We start from the raw sequence: 19,580 nt of genomic DNA, 5'->3' as shown, positions 1-19,580 counted from the left end.
TAGCTCTTTTATTGGTAACAGCAGTAACAGACGCTGTTTCGGGCTGACAAGCCCTTTATCAAACTGCTCAAGAGTGTAACAAACACCACCACCTAATATACACACCCACATAGTGGGTGGTGACAACGGCGGACCTGATGGGGAACTTAAATAAATCTATGTATAGTAGCACACTCACCACGTACTGTGTAGTCCAGATGCCGAGTGGAAACCTCACTGCGCGCAGTCTCAATGACGTCGGCCAATCAGAGCGGCTGATAGCCGCCGGCCAATAGTGAGAGAACTCCAGCGCCGCCCAGTGTGACGTCACGATCATCATACGAACGTCCACACTGAGCGTGATCACGGGCCACCTCAAGGTATAGGTGGAGGCGTGCAGTGTCATGACAACACCGCACCGCCCCCATAAACACAGACGGGGAGCGTGCATAATGAAACAGCACAAGCTGAAAATTATTACATATACATCTGAAACATACTAAAGTAAAACTTACAGATCCCCAGCAAGCCCTCCGATGTCCTGGTAAAAACAATTAAAGAGCACCTGTAAAAATATAAAACAACATATGAACACCCCTCCCTTTGTGCTCCTATGCAGATCAATGGGCTTTACAATTGTGATTCAACGTATGTGGTGTATATGCTCAAGTCAAGTGTCCATGCGGTCTTTCATATATTGGCAAGACGACTCAGCGTCTAAAGGACCGCATATCATCACATAAATCTAATATTCGGAATCCCCAATGTAATTTAACAGTGGCGGAACACTTTCATAGTTTTCGACATGCTGTGTCTCAGCTTAGAGTCACTGTAATCGATGGGGTACCGGTCAACTTTAGGGGTGGGAGTCGCGATAAGGAACTATTACGTAAGGAGGCATATTGGATAAGGAGACTGGGTACCATGGGTCCAGGTGGCCTTAATAAAGAATATGACCTCAGATTTTGTTTGTGAGGGAGGGATGTCTTACTGTTGTGGTTGCCTATCATCTTTATTCATATGTTGTTTTATATTTTTACAGGTGCTCTTTAATTGTTTTTACCAGGACATCGGAGGGCTTGCTGGGGATCTGTAAGTTTTACTTTAGTATGTTTCAGATGTATATGTAATAATTTTCAGCTTGTGCTGTTTCATTATGCACGCTCCCCGTCTGTGTTTATGGGGGCGGTGCGGTGTTGTCATGACACTGCACGCCTCCACCTATACCTTGAGGTGGCCCGTGATCACACTCAGTGTGGACGTTCGTATGATGATCGTGGCGTCACACTGGGCGGCGCTGGAGTTCTCTCACTATTGGCCGGCGGCTATCAGCCGCTCTGATTGGCCGACGTCATTGAGACTGCGCGCAGTGAGGTTTCCACTCGGCATCTGGACTACACAGTGAGTGTGCTACTATACATAGATTTATTTAAGTTCCCCATCAGGTCCGCCGTTGTCACCACCCACTATGTGGGTGTGTATATTAGGTGGTGGTGTTGGTTACGCTCTTGAGCAGTTTGATAAAGGGCTTGTCAGCCCGAAACAGCGTCTGTTACTGCTGTTACCAATAAAAGAGCTATATTTACCTTTGGTGGTGCCGACCCATTTGTATTGATTGGACAGTGTGGTCCCAAGAGACACTGGGACGGGGTCGTGGCACACCCACCTATGTTAAGGTGCTCCTTACTTCACCTTCCTAAAACTTGTAGTAATCTTCTTAAAGAAATAGCATAAAAAATAGCTTCTAAAAAAACTTCTTACTAACATCTTAATAAAACTTAATGCTGAAAAATTAATAAAGTAAATCACCAGAATATTAAGCATATTACCCCTTCTCTGTCATCTCTTCAGCATCTAGAACCACGTGTGGGAAGGTAGCTTCTGACTCATGTGTCTTCTCAGGAGATTGTTGGGCTTCTGCAAACTATGAGCTTTCAGCTTCTACTTTTATAGAGGTTGGAGGCAATATGGCTGCCTAATCTGGACTTTCCCTGAATCCCAGACTCTGATTGGCTAAAGTTTCCGTGCGTCAATGCTTTATCATGTTTTGATTACCTAAGTCACAATATTATTGTTTATAAATTCTTAATTACCTTATCTTGTGGGAATTAACGTCATTTGGAGTGCTTGACATTTTGTTTAGGTCATTTCTGACGCATGTAATTAAAAATGGACGTCAACAGCCATCTTGTCTGTTGGCTGACCCAGACATGGAGACTAAACAATGTCATTCATGACGCATTTCTGATAAAGTGTTCCCTGTTAATTATGTTGGAATGTCTTGGTACTTTCCCAGGTCAGATTGAGACTAACACAGACCTGCAAGAGCCTTCAGCAATTTAAGGCTTATTAAAACATACAGGGCTTCTAATATACTTATTTAAATATAAAGCTTATTATATAATTCTTCTTAAAACAATTAATCATATAAGAAATAATTACATATTAAATCTTAATAATATAAAATCATTTTCCATATATTTGTCTTTCTGATGAAGAAATAAATATCTAATTTCAACCGGCAGAGGTCAGCCTTTCATAACAAATAACAAACAGTATTAATAATGTTGATTTCATAAGACCGCCAGGTGGCATCATGGAATCGTCTTTAACTAATTGGGAAAACAACTTCTTTGTTTAATATTTATATAACTTGTTCCCAAAACATCATGTGTTATCAGCTTTCTGAGACTAGAGCACGTCAACAATTCTTCCAGAACCAAAACAATCCTACGAGAATGTTTTACTTTCTCATCTTCCACGGGTAGACTACAGATTTCTATTATATAGGGTTTAACAATAACTATTTCTTTCTTTAGAAGGACTGCATTGATCATTAATATTTAGATTAATAATATCTGTGTGTAATAATTATGTGCATTTATAATTACTGCAGTAATGTGAGTTTAACCAGCCGGGCGGTATGGACGAGCTCAGCTCGTCCAGTACCGCCGGAGGCTGCTGCTCAGGCCCTGCTGGGCCGATTTTCATCAAATAAAGAGCAGCACACGCAGCCGGCACTTTGCCAGCCGCGTGTGCTGCCTGATCGCCGCCGCTCTGCGGCGATCCGCCGCGAGCAGCGGCGAAAGAGGGTCCCCCCAGCCGCCTGAGCCCAGCGTAGCCGGAACAAAAAGTTCCGGCCAGCGCTAAGGGCTGGATCGGAGGCGGCTGACGTCAGGACGTCGGCTGACGTCCATGACGTCACTCCGCTCGTCGCTATGGCGACGATGTAAGCAAAACAAGGAAGGCCGCTCATTGCAGCCTTCCTTGTTTATTCTGGGCGCCGGAGGCGATCGGAAGAACGCCTCCGGAGCGCCCTCTAGTGGGCTTTCATGCAGCCAACTTTCAGTTGGCTGCATGAAATAGTTTTTTTTTATTTAAAAAAAACCCTCCCGCAGCCGCCCTGGCGATCTTAATAGAACGCCAGGGTGGTTAACTTGCTTCTCTGTCTTCACACAGAAGCTTCTTTAAATATCAAGGCCACGCACTAGCATAAACAAGAATGCTCTGACTTTTTGTAACCAGTACGTCTATTATCTGCCAGCTTGCAAGTTAAAATAATCTCATAAGCTTTACAGCCTAAAATATGCTCAGATGTCACATAGCAATATTTTAAAGAAGTAACCCAACTTTACAGTTTACAATGAAATTTTGCATAGAACATTAAAACTTAAACCATACACTTATGACATCTTTTCCTGCATAAATAAAACCGCTAGAATTCTGACACATCAATAGAGATTTCCTATGATGGTCTTTTTTTTTTCTTATTTATAAAAGATTATCAGTTTTTTGTTTTTTTTTGTAAACCCTGTTTCTTTGATTCCCCCTTCCCCCTCAACTGGCCCTAGAGTAGACTGTGATCCATACAATACACTACCCATACATAGGCATCAGCCTATGTATGGGATTTCCTTGTGAGCCATTGCTAGGGACAGTTAAGTGACAGGTCTGTCCTCTGTACAGTGCTGCGCTAGATCGCAGCGCTGTACACAAACATTTGCCTTTTTTTATTATTTCAGTCTGCCAGCTCTGATCGTGGCTGGCAGGCTGCTCGTGGTGGCCTCCTGTGTCCCCCTGCAGGGAACGCACATGAGTGCTCGTTCCCTGCTTATCTTGTGAGGACTGCAATGATGCCAATCGGCGTTAGGCGGTCCTGTGCCTGACATGCTCCCACTGTCCATTGGCATTAGAAAGGTGGTTTAAACAAGACAAAATGAGGCTCAGTAGTTTGTATGTGGCCTCCACGTGCTTTATGACCTCCCTACGTATGATCCTGATGAGGTGGGGATGGGCTCCTGAGGGATCTCCTCCCAGACCTGGACTAAAGCATCCACCAACTCCTGCACAGTCTGTGGTGCAACGTGGCGTTAGTGGGTGAAGTGAGACATGATGTCCCAGATCTGCGGAACGGATGGGCGAGTTCATAGCATCAATGTCTTCATCTTGCAGGAACTGCTGACACACTCCAGCCACATGAGGTCTAGGAGATTAAACATGATGTATTCGGGCGTAACTGGATAGATTAAAAAAAAAATAAAAAAATGTATATACCGCCTTTCTCCTGTCGGACTCAAAGCGCTTGCGAGGCAGCCACTAGAGTGCACTCAGTAGGCAGTAGCAGTGTTAAGGAGATTTGCCCAAGAAACTCCTTACTGAATAGGTGCTGGCTTACTGAACATGCAGAGCCGAGATTTGAACCCAGGTCTCCTGTGCCAGAGGCAGAGTGCTTAACTTAACACTATCCAGCCAATAGATGAACCTGGCTTCCTATACTGGGGAACACCTAAACCTGGCTATCTATACAAATACATTGCAGGCACTACAAAGAATAAGGGAAGTGTTTCTGTGAATAAAAGTGATGTTAAATTCGCAGCACTTATTTTTTTTCCCTCTGACTGTGCAATGACAAAGAAGCATGATTTATGTTATTAAGATCAACAGGTAAATCCTGGTATTGGGTCTGTAAGGAAACGCTGATTACTGCAAGATATCTGCAAGGCTTTGCTTGTCAATTTTTCTTTAATTTCACAGCACAACAGATCTATTCATATAAATGGTGCATAAATAATGCACATCATCCCTCCTAATAGAAGGAAGATAAATGATTTACCTAATGTGTGACTGCCTATTCTTTCCATTGCTATGGGAACAGTGATTGCCTTTCAAACGCAATAAGAATTAGAATAACTGTATCTTATGACATTTAACAGAATTAAAGAAGATTTTGAAAGGCTTGAAGAATAAAACATTTTCTGTGAACATTTGGAATAACCATAAAAATATGTATCAATATAACAATACAAACAATACAGGGACCAGTAAATTGTATATTCTAATATACACTCTCATACAAAGATGCAAGACTGCATAATGCAGATGCTTGAAAGGTTCAAGGTTCCAACAATTTAACATAATATTTCATTCACAGTAAAGGTGGCCATACACTGGTCGATTTGCCATTAGATCGACCAGCTGACAGATCCCTATCTGATCGAATCTGATCAGAGAGGGATCGTATGGCTGCCTTTACTGCAAACAGATTGTGAATTGATTTCAGCCTGAAACCGATCACAATCTGTTGAGCTGCTCCTGCCGCCTGTGCCCCCCCCCCCCCCTATACATTACCTGAAGCTGGCTCCCGGGCGTCTTCTCCGCACTGCACCGCACCGCTCTGTTCTTGCTCCATCCCGGCGCTTTCTGTGTCACTCCGTGACCAGGAAGTTCAAATAGAGCGCCCTCTATTTGAACTTCCTGGTCACGGAGTGACACAGGAAGCGCCGGGATGGAGCCGGAACAGAGCGGTGCAGCGCGGAGAAGACGCCCGGGAGCCAGCGTCAGGTAATGTATACCTGATCGGATCGGCCGCCGCTAGCGACGCGCACCCTACCCGCGAGCGATTGAGGGTAATTTCCCGCACGGCGCGATCGACGGACTGATCCGATTTCGGGAGGATATTGGATCGGCGGGTGCGTTTAGCGCGAGCGATTGGAAGCAGATTCGATCCCAGGATGGCCACCTTAACAGAATGACATGTACACTACACAATGATTAATATTTACCTGTACCAGAGCAGTAGAGCAGACCCAATGGGGCTTGGCTATTTCTGCAGGAGTCTGAGGGGGAAGCCACAAATGCACACCGCCGGTTCTAAATATTTTGGTCTGTGTTGCTGCGGGGAAACCAGCGCTAGAAGGAGCTGACTGCAGAGGACGGGGGAAGCCTCATTAGGAATCAGAGGCTTCCCTCTCCCAAGGTAAGTACTCCCCAGGGACACTTTTTTCCCTACAGGTTTACTTTAGTGTGGCTGTGTACTCATAGATCTCTGCCCAATGTGGCAAACAGAGGAGTCCCTTTCTGACCTGAATCTGATCAGAGAGGGATTGAATCTCCCCATGCATTGTACACAGATTTTCAGTACATTTTACTGTAATTTTGATCGATTTTTGCCACAAACTGATCTAAATTGCGACCAATGCGGCTCACTGTGTCACAGATAAAATGACAGATGTAATCATAGTGATCTAGGAATGATCAAAAGGGTATCTTGGTCTGCTCAAGTGACTGACTGACTGACTGACACAACCATATGGTATTTCCTGTATGGAGATAATGCAGTAATATATGCAAATATATGAACACTACACCAATGATATCAGTTAGCTTTGGTAAGGTGTAAATATGAATTCAAATGACAACAGACCAGTCTTACAGTGTTTCATGTTTTTTTTCTTTACTGTATTAATTGTTTTAAAGCAAAGTGGCTTGAGGGATTAGTGACCGCAATATGTTATTAAACAGTGGACTGCTTTCAGTACTAGGGATGAGAAGTGAAATTTGGTATGTAAAGAAGAATGCTTTCAAGTCAATTAGAAAGGTGTAATTTGGTAATTTTCCACATTCTTCCTTGTCTATTGACTTCAGTGTAATTTGCCTTTCTATTCCAAATTCCACTTCTCATCCCAAGACTAGGCATCCCATAGGAAACAGCAGGTACCAAGGACGCAAGCAATTAGGAAGGACAACCGCTCGACTGCACTGTGGAAGGCCATGCTGGACCATAGGCAGCCAGGCCTAAATACTGTAGTAAAGAAGAAAGATGCGGTCCACAACAGAGTCTCTCCACAAATTCTGTAGTTTATTCAGGACATATCCACACAGCAGATAAAAAAGTACAAGGCTGACATGTTTCGGGCCTAGCAGCCCTTAATCATAGCACACAGCCATAGCTCATGTTTCTCAGTTAAAAAAAGGGGGGAAAAATAAGTGGCACACCCAAATGTGACATAGGCCAGCCCACACATAGGAGGGTCCAGCACAGCAACTTGAGACTGTCACTCCATGGGTGGGCACCACCCCCATACATAAAGTGAAAAACATCAATTAAAAGGTATAAATCTTTAGGTAATATAAAACCAAAGAAAACACTTAAAGAACAATCGAAGTACATGAAAGGAGTGTAATGTAATGTAATACAATACTTGATCACCTACATTATTCATAGACATGACATCCATTACATAGATATTATAGAACATCATGTTATTTGACATATGATTAAATTAAATTAACCTGTAACCAAGGCTATATCCCATCTGGCATTAAGTCCCTTTGGGGCCCTGGTTCCAAGGCGAAAAATCCACAGAGCCTCTCTTTTGCGGATAGCAGCTGGTAGATCCCCTCCTCTCCTGGGCAAAAAAACCCTTTCAATCCCCTGGAAAGAGAAACCAGACATGTCACCACCATGTGTGTTCCTAAAATGTTTGGCAACATTTGAAATGTTTCTCATGGACCAGGATGCCCCTAAATAATGCTCGGAGATCCTTGCTTTGAGCGGTCTGGTAGTACACCCCACATACTGCAGTAAGCATATATTGCATGTGACCATATAGATAACATTGCTAGTATTGCAATTTATAAAATGTTTCAACATGCACTTATATCCATTTGAAACACCGCACTTATAAGACCATTAGTGGCAAGCCAAGTGAGGGGTTTATCCTCAGAACCAAATAAACTGGGATATAAAGTTCTGCCAAGTGTAGGAGCTCGCCTACTGGCGAAATTCACCCCACCCTGCAGAAAGGGCTGCAAGTCAACATCACCCTCCAAAACAGGTAAATATTTAGCAATAATGTGTTTTACGTCCTGAAATTCGGAACTGAAGGTGGTGACAAATACAGGCCTCTCAACAGGACTAGCTCCAGATGCAGACCCCCGCACTAATCTATCCCTTGTGACAGAAAGGGCCCGTCTCTTGCCCCTCTTTATTATCCACCTAGGATATTCTCTCTCATACAATCGCTCCTGGAAAACTCCTGTTGTAAGGTAGAATCATCCGAGCAATTCCGGTGCCCCCGAATAAATTCACCAACCGGAATTGCCCAGATGGTGTGTTCGGGATGGCAACTATTAGCCCGTAATGTAGAATTACCTGCACACTGTTTCCTGTATGTCTTAGTGTGTATGGTGTTAGAAATCGAACAACCTGTTAACGTTAAATCCAAATAATATATGGAAAACTGATGGCAGGTATAAGTGAACTGTAGATTACATTAGTTGTCATTGAGGGAGGCCATGAAGGAATCGACGGAAGTCGATTCCCCCCTCCAGACAACCAAGATATCATCGATAAATTTCCCGTACCACGCAACACTGTAAAGTAGGCGTCCCCCGCCCCCAAAGATGTGGAACTCCTCCCACCATCCCATATAAAGATTCGCCAGGGACGGTGAGAATTTGGCACCCATTGATGCCCCACACATCTGGAGTAATTGCGGGTCAGGAGATAATCTACAGCTGCACAAATAAACACCCGAAGATTCACAGAGTATCCTGAATATCTTTCTAGATGGTACTGAAGGGCTGCCAATGCCAAATGATGGGGTATACATGAGTACAGGGCTTTTACATCAATTGTAAGCCAACTGCAGTCTGCCCCCCATCTAACCCCCTCCAAACTTGCCAACAGGTGCTTGGAGTCTTTAAGATATCCAGGCAGCCGCCGAACCAGGGGTTGAAGCATCGAATCCACCCAGTCGCTCAGGCGCTCCCCCAGAGACCCAATGCCAGCAACAATGGGTCTGCCTTCCGGAGGAGCGCCCGGCTTATGGATTTTTGGAAGATGGTGGAACACTGGTATAGTGGGATATGATACACTCAAATAGCTGGCAAGTCTGTGTTCCAAACTCCCAAACTCTCCCCATATCTAACAAGGCTGAGCAGTTGCTTATGATATTCCTGAGTAGGGTTTCCTGGTAAGCGAGTGTACGTGCACTTGTCCTCGACTTGTCTCAGGGCCTCAGCCCTATAGTCAGACCTGTCAAGGACAACCACCGCTCCCCCCTTATCTGCATTGCGTATAATTATATCCTTATTGTCCTCCAATTTCTTAATGGCCATAAATTCGGCCCTGGTGAGATTGGACTTACGCTGTATGTGAGGGGTACCAGATAATTTCACCAACTCCTGCTCTACCAAATCCTGAAAGACTTCTACTGGGGTGGTTCTAGCAGTCAATGGGTAGAAGTCAGGGTTCCTGACTCTAACGGGCTGCACATCTTCTACCGAGACTAAACCTGCACAGGTATCAAGGACCTTTAAATAGTGGAGCACTATTAAAAGCTGAAAGGACACATTATAAAGACTCTTATCCTTTAATAAGAGTAGCCAAGCAGCTCGGGGTGACCCAAACCACTAGGAATGTATAGGGGCAAAAAGAGATAATATGCATATTCAGTAGTGGTGCATTGTGGGTAACCACAAATGTTTACTTATAGCTGAATTATTGCAAGTTTCCTTCTGTTTTAAAGGGAAGGTTCAGGCACAGTAAAAAAAAAAAAAAAAACAAATCCACTTACCTGGGGCTTCCTCCAGCCCGTGGCAGACAGGAGGTGCCCTCGGCGCCGCTCCGCAGGCTCCCGGTGGTCTCCGGTAGCGCGCCCGACCGGGCCAGGCCGGCTGCCAGGTCGGACTTCTTCTGCGCTCCAATCTGCGTCTCACTGGTGCGCTCTGACGTCATCGGACGTCCTCCGGGCTGTACTGCGCAGGCTCAGTAGTTCTGGTGCATGCTAGGCTGGCTTCAGCATGTAGTGCTGTCGGTAGTATAGTGGTGAGCATAGCTGCCTTCCAAGCAGTTGACCTGGGTTCGATACCTGGCCAATGCATGTGAGCTTGCTTTTGATAGCCTACAAATGCCTGGAAGGCAAGATGAGAGAGAGAGAGAGAGAGAGAGAGAGAGTGATGGTGGTGGTCCTTTTTGCCACTGAACTAGTAATTGGATTCGGATATCTGGTAGAAATCGGCGGATATCCGGGTCATGGGAGAAACTATCCGCAGATAGTTATCCGGATTTAAAAAAAAATCCGGAATCCGAATCGGATAGCTGAAAAAAGTTCGGCTATCCGGGAGCATCCCTGCACATCAGGGTGAAACCTTATCCATGGCAGAATAATATACAATGCTTACTGTAATATTTATAGGGTTGTTTTTAGCTAGTTTAACTTAATTTGCTATTGGCTGAATTTATATTGTTGATGTAGATTTTTTTTCTTTTATTGTGTTTTCTTGACCACACATTTTTTTCCACGTATTATATAGTTCTTTTAAAACACATTACTCAAGAAACGTGTCATGCTTGATTAAGCCCTCTATAGCACCCTTATATGAACTGTTAATTTGTACATTACATTCTGGTCAATTATTCCACTTGTTTACAAAGCCAATAAGAAAACTATACTGGTAGTCCAGTGCTAATATAAATGGTAATATACGGCCTGCACAGTAAAGTAATGAATAAAAATGCAAGATAATCATTTTAAGTCAACTCCAATAGGAAGATAATGTTTGAAGGCATTGAGTGCAATGTTCAGTTTATATTTCCTGCATATACATAGTAATAAACAATGACGTCGTAATTCACTGTAGCTGCTTTTCCTGGAAAATATGACATCAATATGGAGGTCTTGGGGTTTGTATACATTAAATAAATGAAGCTCAGTAAATAACAGTTGGTTTAAAATCGTCATAAGGAGGAGCTGTTCTATGGAAAAGGACATTTTCACAACGTAGGGCATTTACATGTTACACTAGAAAACATATCCACCAAAACTTCTTACTACTGTATTAAAAATTCATCCTATTTTATAACAGACATTTTACACAATATTACTTGTAGCTTTCCACAAAGACTTCAGAACTTTGAATATATGCATAGCTATATATAAAAAGATATAATAATAAGCTGCATGGCTTCCATTTTACAGAGAAACGCCTCTTTTATACGTTATAATATACACAGTGTTCTCCACAGATTTTTTTTTCTAGCTGGGTGGCATGAAAAATAAGCCAGGTGGGGCAAGATGAGAGAATGCAGGGCTCCAACATCTCCACTTACAGCAGAGGAGGAGGTGAACAGAAAACAGCCGGGTGCCCACCAAAACTAGCCGGGTGGAGTACCCGGCTAAAAGAGCCTAGGGAGAACACTGACATATATATATATATATATATATATATATATATATATATATATATATATATATATACCAAGGGGTAAGCAGCACAAACCAAATTTTTTATGCAATTCTATGCAAAGCATGCACGCAGCACAGGAGGTCCCCAACCTCCATAAGAAATATATAATTACAGAGGGGCTGCAGCACACAACAGGAAAACAGTGACAGGGGCTCTTGGTTACGCTTTAACGCGCTTAAGCTCACCAACTGCGCCAAAGTGCCCCCGATCTGGTGAGTCCTACTCTACCATGCAAAATGCCAGTTTTTATAAGCAGTCTAGTGGGAACTAAACCAAAAACCCAAGAGTCAACTAAATGGGAAAAAAAGGAAATTAAAAACACCTTACCTTTCACTAGCTACCAAATGAACTCTCTGAACATGTGCAATGCACTGATTTATATGCTTAACTGTGCTAGAGGTGGGTGTGGTTATGCAGGCTTACAGGGGAAAATTATAAATAAATACCAAGGGGTAAGCAGCACAAACCAAATTTTTTATGCAATTCTATGCAAAGCATGCACGCAGCACAGGAGGTCCCCAACCTCCATAAGAAATATATAATTACAGAGGGGCTGCAGCACACAACAGGAAAACAGTGACAGGGGCTCTTGGTTACGCTTTAACGCGCTTAAGCTCACCAACTGCGCCAAAGTGCCCCCGATCTGGTGAGTCCTACTCTACCATGCAAAATGCCAGTTTTTATAAGCAGTCTAGTGGGAACTAAACCAAAAACCCAAGAGTCAACTAAATGGGAAAAAAAGGAAATTAAAAACACCTTACCTTTCACTAGCTACCAAATGAACTCTCTGAACATGTGCAATGCACTGATTTATATGCTTAACTGTGCTAGAGGTGGGTGTGGTTATGCAGGCTTACAGGGGAAAATTATAAATAAATACCAAGGGGTAAGCAGCACAAACCAAATCTTTTATGCAATTCTATGCAAAGCATGCACGCAGCACAGGAGGTCCCCAACCTCCATAAGAAATATATAATTACAGAGGGGCTGCAGCACACAACAGGAAAACAGTGACAGGGGCTCTTGGTTACGCTTTAACGCGCTTAAGCTCACCAACTGCGTCAAAGTGTCCCCGATCTGGTGAGTCCTACTCTACCATGCAAAATGCCAGTTTTTATAAGCAGTCTAGTGGGAACTAAACCAAAAACCCAAGAGTCAACTAAATGGGAAAAAAAGGAAATTAAAAACACCTTACCTTTCACTAGCTACCAAATGAACTCTCTGAACATGTGCAATGCACTGATTTATATGCTTAACTGTGCTAGAGGTGGGTGTGGTTAAAAAAAAAAATTGGTTTGTGCTGCTTACCCCTTGGTATTTATTTATAATTTTCCCCTGTACGCCTGCATAACCACACCCACCTCTAGCACAGTTAAGCATATAAATCAGTGCATTGCACATGTTCAGAGAGTTCATTTGGTAGCTAGTGAAAGGTAAGGTGTTTTTAATTTCCTTTTTTTCCCATTTAGTTGACTCTTGGGTTTTTGGTTTAATTCCCACTAGACTGCTTATAAAAACTGGCATTTTGCATGGTAGAGTAGGACTCACCAGATCGGGGACACTTTGGCGCAGTTGGTGAGCTTAAGCGCGTTAAAGCGTAACCAAGAGCCCCTGTCACTGTTTTCCTGTTGTGTGCTGCAGCCCCTCTGTAATTATATATATATATATATACACACAGTGCTGCCATAATTGTTCATACCCCTCCCAAATTATGACTTAAAGTTACTTTTCTTCAACCAGCAAGTAATTTTTTGACGAGAAATGACATAGGTGTCTCCCAAAAGATGAGAAGATGCATTATTTGATTATTTGGACAAAAACATTTCTTTTATTTATGCTTTTATTTACATTTGAGCAAAAAGTGTCCAGTACAAAATTATTCATACCCTTCTCAATAATCAATAGAAAAGCCTTTATTGGCTATTACAGCAATCAAACGCTTCCTATAATTGCAGACTAGCTTTTTGCATGTCTCCACAGGTATTTTTGCCCATTCATCTTTAGCAATGAGCTCCAAATCTTTCAGGATGGAGGGTCTTCTTGCCATCACCCTGATCTTTATCTCCCTCCACAGATTCTCAATTGGATTCAAGTCAGGACTCTGGCTGGGCCACTCCAAAACTATAATGTTGTTGTCTGTTAACCATTTCTTCACCACTTTTGCTAAGTTTTGGATCATTGTCATGCTGAAATGTCCACTGGTGCCCAAGGCCAAGTTTCTCTGCACACTGCCTGAGGTTGTCGTTGAGAATCCTCATGTATTGCTCTTTTTTCATGGTGCTGTTTAATGTGATTAGGTTCCCTGGTCCACTGGCTGAAAAACACCCCAAAGCATTAGGTTCCCACCACCATGTTTGACAGTGGGGATGTTGTTCTGTGGGTTGAAGGCTTCTCCTTATTTACGCGAAATGAAGGAAACATCATTGTGACCAAACAATTACATTTTTTGTTTCATCTGACCATAACACAGAAGGCCAGAAGTCGTCTTCTTTGTCCAGATGAGCATTTGCAAAGGCCAAGCGAGCTTTTGTGGGCATTATCTGGAGAAGTGCATCCTCCTTGGCCTGCATCCGTGGATCCCAGCAGTGTGCAGTGTCCGTAGAATTATCTGCCTTGAGACATTGCCTCCAGCGCTCCACCAGATTCACCAGGATGGCCTTGGTGGAGATCCTTGGATTCTTTTTCACTTCTCTCACTATCCTCCTTTGCCAGCACAGGTGTCACTTTTGGCTTCCGACCACGTCCTCTGAGATGTTCCACAGTGCGGAACATGTTGTATTTTTAATAATACTTTGCACTGTAGCCACTGAAACTTGAAAACATTTACAAAATTGCCTTGTAGACTTTTCCTGACTTTTGAGCAGCCACAACGCGCTACAGGTCCTCACTGAGCTCCTTCGCTGTTCTCAATTAATCAGGGTAATTATGATGCTTTAGAACTTCTTGGACAATTTGGAACGGTATGGAATTTTGGATTTTCCCACAGACTGCGACAGTTTGTGAAGGGTATGAATTATTTTGGACTGGACACTTTTTGTTTACCATATTTTTCGGAATATAAGACGCACTTTTTCTCCCCCAAAAATAGGGAGAAAACGTTCCTGCGTCTTATATTCCAAAGGCAGGGAATCCCCGACTTCAGAACCGCCCGCCGATACGAACCGCCGATCCGCCGCATTGTCGGGGACTCCCTGCCTTGTCCCCCTGTGTGGTCCGCCTGTCCTCCCACATGTCTCCGCTCCCCCACGGCAACAATGACAACTCACCTTCCTATGGATTCCAGCGCTGTGTGGTCTGATGTGTGGTCCTCCGCCCCCAGCATGTCAGCCCTACACCTGTAAAAGAAAAGTTAGCGGCAGAGAAGCTCACCTACTCAGCAGCGGCGATCTGCGGACATCTCGCGTCCCAGGCAGCTTCCCCTAGTGACGGCTCCTGTTAATGACTCATTGAGTCATGCGAAATGATTCAATGAGTCATTTTCCATGACTCAATGAATCATTAATAGGAGCCATCACTAAGGGAAGCTGCGCGGCTCCTCCTAGTGATGGCTCCTGTTAATGATTCAATGAGTCATTCCCCATGACTAAATTAATCATTAACAGGAGCCGTCACTAGGGGAAGCCGCCTGGGACGCGAGATGTCCGCAGATCGCCGCCGCTGAGTAGGTGAGCTTCTCTGCCACTAACTTTTCTTTTACAGGTGTAGGGCTGACATGCTGGGGGTGGAGGACCACACAGCAGACCACACAGCGCTGGAATCCATAGGAAGGTGAGTTGCTCTGTCGTCATTGTTGCCAAGGGGGAGCAGAGACATGGGGGGGCATGGACAGAGGACAGGATGGGGACTGGGGTGGAGAACTGGGGGGGGGGGTACACACATGGACATACACAGGTGACATGGACATACACATGAGGGGTACACACACACAGGAGGACAGGAGAGGACACAAGGACTCGCGCACCACACAGAAATACACACCACACCACACAGAAATACACATAAGGGGGGCAGGAGGGGACACAGACACACACACACACAGGGGTAGAGGAGTGGACACAAGGGGACTGGAGGACCACACAGGTGGGCTGGGACACACACACACAGGACAGGAGGGGACACATGGGGCAGGAGGACCACACAGGGTGGCAGGAAGGGATGACACACACAGGAGGACAGAAAGGGACACATAGTGGACACAGTAGGATAATGGGGGAGAACATGTACAAGACGCTCCTGGAACATGGACGCGCCAGGTTTAGTGTGTACTGTATATATTTTGTTCCCCTAATTTTTGCCCTCTAAACCTAGGTGCGTCTTATATTCCAGAGCGTCTTATATTCAGAAAAATACGGTAAATAAAAGCTGAGAAATATTTATTTCCACAATAATGCCTCTTGTACATCGTCTTATTATCTTTTGGGATTCACCTATGTTATTTCCTGTCAAAAAATTACTTGTTGGTTGAATAAAAGTAACATTAAGTCAAAATTTGGAAGGGGTATGAATAATTCAGCCCCCTTGAAGTTTTCCACATTTTGTCATATTATTGCCACAAACATGAATCAATTTTATTGGAATTCCATGTGAAAGACCAATACAAAGTGGTGTACATATGAGAAGTGGAACGAAAATCATACATGATTTCAAACATTTAACAAAAAAAATAACTGCAAAGTTGGGTGTGCGTAATTATTCAGCCCCCTGAGTCAATACTGTGTAGAACCACCTTTTGCTGCAATTACAGCTGCCAGTCTTTTAGGATATGTCTCTACCAGCTTTGCACATCTAGAGACTGAAATCCTTGCCCATTTTTCTTTGCAAAACAGCTCCAGCTCAGCCAGATTAGATGGACAGCGTTTGTGAACAGCAGTTTTCAGATCTTGCCACAGATTCTCGATTGGATTTAGATCTGGACTTTGAGTGGGCCATTCTAACACATAGATATGTTTTGTTTTAAACCATTCCATTGTTGCCCTGGCTTTATGTTTAGGGTTGTTGTCCTGCTGGAAGGTGAACCTCCGCCCCAGTCTCAAGTCTTTTGCAGACTCCAAGAGGTTTTCTTCCAAGATTGCCCTGTATTTGGCTCCATCCATCTTCCTATCAACTCTGACCAGCTTCCCAGTCCCTGCTGAAGAGAAGCACCCCCAGAGCATGATGCCGCCACCACCATATTTGAAAGTGGGGATGGTGTGTTCAGAGTGTTAGTTTTCCGCCACACATAGCGTTTTGCATTTTGGCCAAAAAGTTCCATTTTGGTCTCATCTGACCAGAGCACCTTCTTCCACATGTTTGCTGTGTCCCCCACATGGCTTGTGGCAAACTGCAAACGTGACTTCTTATGCTTTTCTGTTAACAATTTATTTCTTCTTGCCACTCTTCCATAAAGGCCAACTTTGTGCAGTGTATGACTAATAGTTGTCCTATGGACAGATTCCCCCACCTGAGCTGTAGATTTCTGCAGCTCGTCCAGTCACCATGGGCCTCTTGACTGCATTTCTGATCAGTGCTCTCCTTGTTTGGCCTGTGAGTTTAGGTGGACGGCCTTGTCTTGGTAGGTTTATAGTTGTGCCATACTCCTTCCATTTCTGAATGATCGCTTGAACAGTGCTCCGTGGGATGTTCAAGGCTTTGGAAATCTTTTGTAGCCTAAGCCTGCTTTAAATTTCTCAATAACTTTATCCCTGACCTGTCTGGTGTGTTCTTTGGACTTCATGGTGTTGTTGCTCCCAGTATTCTCTTAGACAACCTCTGAGGCCATCACAGAGCAGCTGTATTTGTACTGACATTAGATTAGACACAGGTGCACTCCATTTAGTCATTAGCACTCATCAGGAAATGTCTATGGGCAACTGACTGCACTCAGACCAAAGGGGGCTGAATAATTATGCACACCCCACTTTGCAGTTATTTATTTGTAAAAAAATGTTTGGAATCATGTATGATTTTCGTTCCACTTCTCACGTGTACACCACTTTGCATTGGTCTTTCACATGGAATTCCAATAAAATTGATTCATGTTTGTGGCAGTAATATGACAAAATGTGGAAAACTTCAAGGGGGCCGAATACTTTTGCAAACCACTTTACATATACATATATATACATACATAAAGACAGACAGTGCCCTACTTACAAATGTTATGGTTTTCATACATTATTTTATTCACTAACTCCGTTGGCCATAAACAGTGGGTAGTTGTGCCTCACACAAACAGCAAACAAAACAATGGCTGCCTGGCACCTAGCTATCTCACTAACTAACTAATGCAAATAAAATACAGATCAGAGTCTCTGGAAAAGACAAGCTAAACTTACATGCTATGAATTTTTTCAGCATACATACCATCAGGTAGCTCCTTCCCCTCCAGTTTTCTGCAATAGATTGAACACTGACCTCCAAGCTCTCGGGCCAGCTGGGATGAAATACCACACCTGATCCTACTCAGGCCAGGTAAAAAAATCTGAACATGGATATGGGTCGCCAGGGAACCCTCCCACTATTCCCTGGCCAGCTGCAAGACCCTCGGCTGGTTTAGGATAAACCAAAAGTGAATAAGACAAGCACGTCTTTTTTGGAGCCATTTATCACATCGAGTTCTGCAATCTGGGAGCAACATACACATTATCCACTGCATTTCCTGACAGTCAGCCACTTTGGCACTTTAGGAGGACAGAGAGGCACCCAGGGTATGATAAAACTATGTTAAAAAGCAACTAAAATGAAAAAAGTTTGAGGTGGCTTACCTCAATGATGACACATTCAAAATTTGTAACATACTTTAATATGCACTTGGCTACCAACCCTCCTCCAGGAGGGGTATTCTATTTGGCCAGGTGGCCTAACACCACCTTTGCAACCATCTAGAACTTTTTGTACTAAGAGAGCGACCGCATCCAGCCTGGCTGGTCACGCGAGTGGAGTCGGGTTTATGGTACATACCTACAGTGGTTGGTTGCCCATCTGCAACCTTCCTTTGTGAGTATATTTCATTGACTCTACAAAACTTCCTTATTGTTGTGATGTACTGCACCATCAGGGCTCCCGGAGTCTCTTTTTTTTTGTTTTTATCCAGGTTGTTACCCCCTTTTTTTCACCCTACCTACGCACTTTGGCACTTTGGCACAGGTAGTACTTAGTTACCTTCTCAAATCAGATTTATCTGAAAAGCTGTCTGACCCCAGATAGTATGTGTAGCGGTCTCCCTGAAAAAAAACAACACTTCAGTATAGGCAAAGGAGGTATAAACAGCAGGGCCATTTTTAGGACAGGAATCAGAAGACAGAGCTGAAGTTACTTATAAAACACTATAATTTGGCCTCTAGCAATTTCTGGAAGCTAAATTATTTCATTCCCTACCATCCATGGCGACCTGGAGGGGGAATAGTATTTAACATCGGTGGGAATTTGTGCAGAAGCAGGATAAGCCACACAGGCTGTATCCTGCGCCCAAGTCTCCTGCGCCGATTTCTTTCAGACACAAATGAATATCTAGATGCTCAATACATAGACAAGATAAGCTTTCATCATGGAGGATGTATCTTAAGCAACTGCCAAGATACCCCCACCCCCAAACACATAAAAATGTCTACCCATCTTGACATTACAGCACCCACTCAGCAGTTTTCAGTATTTCTTTTTTTTACTTTGTTTCTCATCTGTGGAAAGTATCAATTCTTGTTCCCCATACCAACTTAACACATTCATGTTTCTAATTTTCAATCCACTATGGCAAAACACACAAACACAGCAGGGAACATTTCAAAAGAACCATACCTGTACCATCTTTCTTATACACTGTACATTAAGGTAGCAAAAGCAAAAATACACTTCCTTCGACAGATCAAGAATGTCAAACGAGACCTTTAACTCATTATATCTGTGCAAGCATTCAACTTATTATTCACCTTCTTGATAGAAGTTTTTTTTTTAATGACAAGTTGTTAAACTGATCATAAAACGAAATCAGCTAACACTTTAAACAAGCCAAATACATTCAATGTGTAATACATGACCCAGCACACTAAATTCACTGTGCCAAACTTTTCATCACCTAAAGGTGATTGTCCCTG

This window comes from Hyperolius riggenbachi, chromosome 10 (genome assembly GCF_040937935.1).
Source record: "Hyperolius riggenbachi isolate aHypRig1 chromosome 10, aHypRig1.pri, whole genome shotgun sequence".
NCBI lineage: Eukaryota > Metazoa > Chordata > Amphibia > Anura > Hyperoliidae > Hyperolius > Hyperolius riggenbachi.
Note: the sequence above shows the minus strand (reverse complement) of the source record.